The sequence below is a fragment of the Rhinolophus sinicus genome, linkage group LG01 (assembly GCF_036562045.2).
Source record: "Rhinolophus sinicus isolate RSC01 linkage group LG01, ASM3656204v1, whole genome shotgun sequence".
Classification (NCBI taxonomy): domain Eukaryota; kingdom Metazoa; phylum Chordata; class Mammalia; order Chiroptera; family Rhinolophidae; genus Rhinolophus; species Rhinolophus sinicus.
The window spans coordinates 140,730,682-140,740,517 of NC_133751.1; positions in this window are offsets into that span (position 1 = coordinate 140,730,682).

Below are 9,836 nucleotides of genomic sequence, written 5' to 3' on the forward strand. Positions count from 1 at the left end.
CAGAAGAAAAAGGGGAGAAAAAAATGGAGCAGAAGCAACATTTAATGAAATGATTTTCCAAAACTGATTAAAAAAAAAAAAAAAAAACCATCACAGATTTGAGATGTGCTACAAACCCCAACAGATAAATACAAATAAAAGAACACTTAAGACACATCGCTGTAAAACTGTTGAAAACCAAAGACAAAAAAAATTACAAGCAGCTAAAGAAAAAAAAATGATGCTTCATTCAAAGAAGCAAACAGATGAAAAAACAGATTGACAGATGACTCCACAAATGAAATAATGATATCTAAAAAAACAATTGGAATTACTTACTCAAAGTGTAGAAATAACCCTACTACTTATTTAGTGCAAACTCTGCCTTACTCTCTCTTTAATGAGGAATGTAGAGGAAGGGATTCAAAGTCTCAGGGAAATCAGAATGTTAGAGGAGATTTGTCATTTAAGACCTACCCACCCACACTGGGAGAGTTCAGAAGGTGTACCTTTCACCAATACTTTGAGAAATACATTTGTGAAAGGAACCCCAGTATCTTTAAAAAGCTCCATAACTGGTCTTTTCTGTAGACCAGACCTTACAGGGGGAGCCACAGCCACTCAATTGGAAAATATAAATGCAGTTGGAGTAATTGGTTCTGGAGTGGCAGGGGCCAAGTGGCAGCACTTAACTCAAAGGCAAGATGAGCGTAGTTACCATAATGAACAGCAGAGTCAAAGCAGCAATCAGAATAGACTGACAGCTGACTCCACAAAATAAACAGTGAAACCCAAAAAAGTTAAAATGACATATCCAAAGTGTGGAAATAACCCTACTACTTTTTTAGTCCCACTCTGCCATACTCGTTACCTAATAAAAATCATATCCAAAGGGGTTAAGTATCTAGCCAAAAATATCAAAGTACAGACAGACCAGAACTTCAAGTTGCCCACCCATCTCTTTGTTTATCTGCATTCTTTCCCATTGTCCTATTCATACAGCCACTCAAAGAAAATAAAGAACATACTACCCCAACAAAGAAACTACTCTTTTCTGTACATATTCCTTTCCAAATATGTATTTGGGCATCCCTCCGAAGAAAATACCCTTTACATAAGCCAACTGCTAAATTTTGACCAAGCGTATTCACTCATCGGAAAACATACAGATTCCATTCTTGCTCTGTGCAAAGAATTCTTGCTGGGAAAGCGCCCACTAAAAACATACTCTGGATTATAGGCTTCATCGATTTAATTGCTACATTCCCAACTTGTCTGGAAATTGAGTGAGGGGAAGCATCATTATTCTGTATGTGTGACCCTTTGTTCAGCTGAGCACCTTCATTCCAATATCTTAAACAGGACACACCTGCATTTTTAGACAGCCTCAATAGACCCATTTAAAAAAAAAAAAGTTTTGAATATACAACAAAGATCTTTTGGTTCATGAGAACCTCTACTTTCCTAAATCACCTATTCCACAGTCCCAGCAGTAGAGATTTATAAATGTCATTCTTCTTAATGCCACATCAGAAAATGTAGCCTTTCAACATTCACATTTGCACAATTCAGAACAATGGGGAGGGGGTCTCCTTAAATGACTTTCCCTGAATACATTCAGGGATACAAATTGCTCCGCATGATGAAAGAGATCAGGAATATTTTTCATTTTTCTAAAACATTATTTCCCTTTCTTGCATAATTGAAATAGCTAGAGAGGCTCTAGCAAATAAAATGCAGGCAGCTCACATTCAGATACGTAAAGGTGATAACACCTACTACAGGAATTTTCTTTCAGGTTTACAGGAAAGAATCAGAGACTGTAATGCCTATTGATTTAATTCGGGGAATACCAGAGCATTTTCTGTGTCACTGACTTAGCAGTGCCCTTTAATATTTTCATGAAATGCTGCATAACACTCAGAGCACCAAATGAATAGAAGAAAAGTATATTCATTTTGGTACTACTAAAATACAGAACTTATGTCTCTGACTAATGTTTTAAAACTAGTCATTACCTAAAAATAGTCTCATTATTTTTATTCATTGTAGCTCAAAGTTTGCCCTGTAAGTAAAGCCCATGAGTGGGCAAAGTCTATCTTTGCAATTGTAAATCCTGTACCTTTGCAGTGGTATCTGTTTTAAGATCATCTTACTGTGCTAAGTGTCTCAGTAACCACCGTGTGTGTGCCAGATGGAGACGACCACTCTAACTCTACGTGGTACCTGTCAGCGGTCCAACAATCTAACAGAGTTAAATTACTCCATCTGCTCTTCCAAATTACCTGGAGAATGCCCCTCAAATGTTAATGTTTTTGTTTGTTAATAAATAATAAAAGGACACTTTGTCAATTATGTGACTTGACTGATTCATAATTTGTGCTACTAAATTTCTGTCAACAATAAGTGAATCAGCCAGAGTATTTATTAAGTACTCACTATTTATTTTTACTGTACTAGTTTCTATAGTAAAGAAAATAACTATACCATTTAGGAGGAGAATATACCCAGAGAGTAATTCATGGTTCAAACGGTATTATGCATGATAGCTAACATAAGAATATTATTAATTGCATGATACTGACAAAGAAGAGACCAACGTACAAGCAAAATACAATTTTTAAAAATAGAGAAACCAAGAGATTAAGATAAGAAGTGAACATGATGTGTATTTGCTTGGGAGTGCAGGTGGAGGCTATCCACATGTATTTAATCAACCGATACTTATTAAATGTGGACTACAAGCTTCAAGCTATGCTAAAGGAAATAGTGAAGAGGAATAGGACATAGATCCTGCCTTCCAAGAGATTTCATGATAGTAGATGTAATAAGACACAATAACAAGTATCTCTAATATAGCAAAGGCTAAAAACTGCCTACTTAATAGTTGGTGTTAAAAATTACATTTAAAAGTGTAAGGTAAGCTATGAAACAACATCACAACAGCAAAACTAGTTCCTTTTGCTAAATGTGATATGGTATTTTGAGTAAAAATAATCTACTAGTCTTGCTGACCATCTCTTCCAAGGCCCTTAGTATTTGGCTTCAAGGCCCTTAGTATTCTCTGCATCAGCCGAACCTGACCATTTACTTATTGATGATTATATGTAATAAAGACATCTCAGAAACTCTCTGATGAAGGTTCCTTTAATACGACAGAAATGAACAAAAGCCTTTTTCAGACTTTATAACTGACAATCCACTGATGACCAATGACTGGTATAAAGGTATATGACTGCCACCGACGTGTAAGATGGAAAAAGGCCCACTTGAAGCCATGGTAAGAAAAATGAACACAAACCAGACGTCTACTAGAGTCTAGATTCCTTTTGAGATCTAAATATGATCAGTCAAACCCTTATTTCATGCCCTGTGTAAATACAAAGCCCTCTCAAAATCTTCAGAGAATTTCTTAGGAATTTACATTCTCTTGGTCGTCACCTCTAGCTTAAGCTCCTAAAATATTTGAATTAGTTATATTAGAAAACATCTCGCCATCCTATTAATATATCCTGTTTAATTTCACACTACATCGATCTAAATGTGAAACTGTTTTTCTTAATTTCCCACAAACCACTCCTGTATGTATCTATACTGTATAGAAAAAACTTGACTGTAAATTTGGGATGTCAGGGAATTTGCATGGCCACAGCATAAACAAACCAAAATGCAAGTTTAGATATTCCTGCTGCAAAAGTCACTTGGCCTTTTCCACAACTAGGATTTCAATCTTCTGCCGTGTTATATTCAGCTCTCCCCTTCCTCCCTCTTCTCGTCTCTCTTGTTTCTCACACACAAATTTGTGTTTATTTCAAATTCAGGGTAGTTTGTCTTCTTGGCTTTTGCCAATCCATGAATTCAGAATTTCCTTCTTTACCCTAAAATGGTTTATAAAGGTATTTTCCTAAATAAAGTCTGTTCCCTCCTTAAGAGAAATTCTGGTATCAACCATTAAAGTTGTAAAATATTTTACCTTGATACAATAATAATTCCCAAAGCTGGCTGAGTAATTGAGAAAGTGATAAACTCACGCAATATTTCCAAGTTTTAGTATCAATCTACACTGCCTCTAGCAATTTAGTAACACATATTAAGAACAATAATAATGTTCACACCTTTTGCCCCGAAATGCCACTCCATGGAAATGTGCCTACATTGTAGTAAATACTCAATACATAATAGCTATTAACATTAGTTATGATTCTAAGGAAATTAAATTTATATTTGTTGAATGCACAGAATTCTCTTTATATCATCAATTTGGAAACAAAGTGCCTAAAAATTGCTGAAAATTTAAATAAAATGCTAATATTTGATAGGTATAATCCATCATTAAACACTTCAAAATTGCTACTAGACTATATCTCTATCATCTCATGAAATTTTTGTAAAAAAATTGTCAGAAAACAAGGTAATATTTAAACTAGGACTGAAATGATGCAACAAATATGTACATGGATATTTGGAAGAAAATATAAACAAAAGAAAAACAGAGGGAGCAGCCGGGTGGCTCAGTTGGTTAGAGCACAGCGCTCATAACACCAACATCAGTGCGATCTCCACATGGCCCAGTGAGCTGCACGTTCCACAACTAGATTGAAAACAATGGCTTGACTTGGAGCTGAGCTGTGCCCTCCACAGAACTAGATTGAAAGAAACAACTTGACTTGGGTCTGATGGGTCCTGGAAAAACACACTGTTCCCCAATATTCCCCAATAAAAAAAATTTTTTAAAAAGAAAAATAGAATGTGTTATAATAGTACCTATGGGTGCTTTAAAATTCCTTTTTATCATTTCCTTTGTTGTAATGTCTTTGTATAATAAATAAAAATCATAATAGTTTAACATATCGAACAAGTTCTTCCTCCAAAGCAATTCTATTAGTCAATATAAAATTTTTAACCAAAATTTTATATTGATTTACACTCTCTTTCCTTGAAAGGTAGTTGAGAAATCTGTTCCATGCAGAGATGGACATGCCACAATCCTTAGGCAGCCCAGTCGAATAGAAAGTTGGGCTTCAAAAGCAGGCAGTTCAGAATTAGAATCTCTAGGCACCTTTTATCTTTTTTAATTTATAAAAATGAGGATAATAATACTGAATTCACAGTGTTGAGCTTGAATTGAGTAGACAATGTCTTTTTTAATGCCTGATACCAGGCAATACCAGGTACGTAGTAAGCAAACTTGAACATGATTTCCTTCCTAATTTAGAGCTTCTCTGATTGTCTGCTTGCATTTCCATGATATTGTAATCTTTATCATACATCTTAAGTGGAGCCCTCAGCTGTAAGGCCTGGTGGGTTTGACAGGCTCCCTCCTGGATTACTGGTGACATGGAAGACTTGCCTCTCTTTGGCCCTGTCTCGAGGACTGTTGCCCTCAAAGGAGGGTGTGCACACCCCAGGTGGTACAAATATTAAGACTTCTACATCTGTTTATTTATATTTTGTCCTTTTAAAATTTATTTTGTGTGTTTTGTAATTTATATATTATTTTAATTATTAGTTCCTTGAAATAACATTTAAGGTACTAAATATGTACATTAAGGACACTTGTTCAAAAATTTTTACTGACAGGTGTTTGAACAAAAAAGTTTAGAGAAAACCACTATGGAGGTAAATCAGAAAAGTCATCACTAAATTTAGTTTCAACAAAAGCAGATGTATATAATAATATACGATATTATATTGTATGATAGAGTAGCTTAACATTTAATACTTAATAGAGTACAATGAGGAATAAATATAGACCATACTAACACTAATCAAAAGAAAACTGAAGCAGCTATACTAATATCAGACAAAGTAAATTTCAGAGCAAAGAATATTACCAGGGATAAGAGGATCATTTCATAGTGATAAAAAGATCAAAAAGAAGAGTAAGAAATCCCAAAGCCTTAAGCACTGAATAATGGATCTTCAAAAATGCATGAGGCAAAAACTGATAAAACTACAGGAAGAAGGTTAAATATATCAACATAGACTACTTTCTGGGCCATAAAACAAGTCTCAGTAAATTTAAAAGACTTCAAATCTTATGAAGTCTGTTCTCTGACCACAATTGAATTAGAAACAAATAAGAGAATACACCTGGAAAACATCCACGTATTTAAGCACTTACTTACAAACTTCTATATAAACCAGAGGTCAATGAAAAAAGTCAAAACAGAATTAAGCAAGTATTTGGAGCTAAATGAAAATCAAAATACAATATAGCAACATTCATGAGATGCAACTAAAACAATATTTGGAGGGATATCTATAGTTCAAATGCCTATATTAAGACAAAAATAAAATTCTGAAGTCAATGACATTTACTTCTACCTTAAAAACAAGGAAGAAAAAAAAGTAAACCCAAATTAAGCAAAATAAAAGAAATAGTAAAGATAAAGACAAAAATCAATGAAATCAAAACAAAAAAACAATAAAGAAAATCTATGAAACCAGAAGCCTATTGTCTGAGATAAATAAAATTGATAAACTTCTAGCCAGACTGCTAAGAAATAAAGAAGATAATACAAATTACTAATATGAAGAGTGAGGGTGGGGATATCACTACAAAACCTACATATATTAAAAGGAAAATAAGGGAATATTATGAGTAACTTTAGGCCAATAATTTTGACAGACTTTGATGAAATGGGCAAACTGCTTTAAAATCTCAAACTCCCAAAGCTTACTCAAATAGAAGAAGATAACTTAAATAGCCCTTTATCTATTAAAGAAATCAAATTCATAGTTAACAACTTTTTCACTTAAAAAAAAAATCCTGGCCCAGATATCTTCGCTGAGGAATTCTGCCAAACATTTACGAAAGAAATAATACCAATTCTATACATACTATTCCAGAAAACTAAATAGGGAATACTTTTTAGATAATTCTATGAGGCCAACTTTAGTCTGATACCATAACCAGAAAAAGACTTCACAATAAAAGAAAACAACAGTCCAATATCTCTCATAAATATAGGTGTATATATTCCTAACAAATATGTTAAAATAATGTTACCAAGTAGGGCTTACCTCAGGAATGCAAAGTTGATTCAACATTCAAAAAGTAATCAATATAATTAACCATATCAACTCAATTAAAAAAGGAAAACCATATGATCATCTCAATAGATGTATCAAAAGCATTTGACAAAATCCAACATCTATTCCTGACTTAAAAAAAAAAAAGCCTCTCAGCAAACTAGGAATAGAAGGGAACTTCCTCAACCTAATAAAGGGTACCTATGAAAAATCTACAGCTAAAATCCTAATAAAGATTTGGAACAAGAGTTCCAGTATCAAGACACTTCCATTCAGAATTGTAGTGAATGGTCTACTGAATGCTGTAAGGCAAAAATACATACATATATACATATGTAACATATCTAAATGGTATTTAGATTGGAAAGGAAGTGGTATCTGCTTCAAATAAGATGACTGAATATCTATGAAGAAAATTCTACAAAATTTGCCAAAAAAGCTACTAGAACTAATAAGTGAGTTTGGCAAGGTTGAAAGTCACAAGATCAGAGTATAAAAATGAACTGCATTTCTATGTACTATCAAGAAACGATCAGAAACTAAAATTTTTAAAATATCTTTTACAATAACACAAAAATAGAAAATATTTAAAGACAATTCTGAAAAAAGATTTGCAGAACTTAGTTTTACTAAAAACTACAAAATGATACTGTGTTCCATGTTTTTGCTAGATTCCGCTGGTCCATGTACAACTTCTTGCCCACACTTCTTGCTTATATCCACAATCACATAAGAAATACGAAAGGTTGTCATCTGGCTATCCACTAGACCATTCTGATGTGACCAGCTTAGCACCCTCTGTGATGGATTCAACTAACCTGCTCCGGAAATGGTTTCCCTTAGCACAAAGTCATAATACGGTCAGATGTAGCAACATCATATCCTCAATTTTTGAGTCTCTTCTCTGGGTTTTGCAGATTTCCTATGTCTCAGGAAAAATAATTTGCCAACCATCAAGTGCATTGGGACATTATTCCTGTCCCAAGTCAAAAACAGGAATATTGTATTAGTTTTCCAAATACGGGATTAAGGAAGAAATATTTGACCTACACAGCTCTTTTCAAATTCTGTTTTGTTTATTTAAAAGAAGATCTTTGGGGAAGAAAACATTTATATAATTTTGGAATTCCACACCCCAGGGCTTTTCTCATAATTGGGCCACAGTTCCAGTGCCTTTAGGCTATAAACCTGGAGCCATTGTTAATTGCTGCCTCAAGACTGGCCGCATGCAAGGTTTTCTCAGATGTATTCTCATTGGCTGCATTCACTTTAAACAGATAGAAAGCAGGAAAATACTTAAGGAAAACATTTCAAATGCATTATTAATAAGTAATGACCAGAGGTTTTGCTCTTAATAAATTATAAAGTTTTCTGAGGCAGATTGAAAAGCCACATGTGAACAGCTTTACATATTTCTACCTATGGATATTTTACATTCAATTATAATAGCATTATATACCTCATTTCTGCCATAATATCTTCAATTACATATTTAACATTTCCTGCTAACCTTTTCAAGTACAGGAAAGCAAATCCCACCTACCCGATTGGTATGTTTGTCTAATGCACATGTTATTCTCATTTTCTGTAATTCAAGTGGACATTTGCTTTCTTTGTTTACATTGCTGGATAACCAGTTATGTACCTGATTTGTAGATGCATTTAAACTCCTATGCCTCAGAGGATTGACTCATACATATTGTTGTCATTATACTTTATCTTAACAATTTATCTCTCCCAACAGGCTCATAAAGTAGGTTGGTATAACTACCCGCTTTTATAGGAACCCAGAGACATTACCACACATTTCTGGATGAATTTGTGCCAGTCAGTCAGAAGGGTCTTAGCCCAGGCGGTTCTAATCTACTGCATATACCAGACCTACTCCACCTCCCAGGAGAGTCACAATTTTGTGGACTGTTATAGCAAAGAGTTAAAAAGGTAGATGCCATTTTGAAAAGCACATTTATAATACAGGTAATTAACAATTAGCAGTGCTAAGTAAGTATAATACTGCTGAACATCAGAGAACTTCTCCAAATATATTTGTTTTCTTAATTAACTTGTGTGATCATGGAGTAGGAGAAATTTAAAGAACATTGATTACTTAGGATAGTGTTACATTTTTAGGGGTGCTTTGTTTTGTTTGGAATAGGCCACGGACTTGAAGTTTCAGGAGAAGCATAATTTGAAGTGCAAAATATATATCTGTGTTTAATTAAGAGCATTTTGAAGACTGCATATTAAGCAATGTGATTTTACGGCTCAATTATTATAATATGACCAAAAGCTAAGTGAAGAACAAATCAATCAGCTTGGTTTTTATGCTCCAATTTTTGTTCTCACTACATTGATTGCTTTTGTTTAAACAGACTGGCGGTATTGACTTTATTTAATATACACTTATCCTAAGAAATAAGAAAGTTTCTGGAACTACAGGTGCTCTGAAATCCACCTCAGTTTCATTTACTAATATTAGAAAAGTCGATCACCTCCAAATGAAAAAACATCTTAAGTGTGTTCAGGCCAAGTTGATTTTCTCCATTCTATTAGTTCTACCTCCACTCTTTTTATTTTCCCCTGATAAAAAATGAAACTTTTGACAGCCTTTTAATAGGTCCATTCCACCTTAATCGTGTCCTGAAGATATTATAAGGAGAGCACAGAGGCCCAGAGGTACCAGGTATTTGGTCTTTACCTGGACCCAATTCAATCATATGAACACAATCACCCCAGGAGCCTAGGCCAAATTCTCTACTGCTCAACATCAGAAATTTTGATCCAAACCACTGGAACAAAATATTCTTGCACAAAGTACCTCA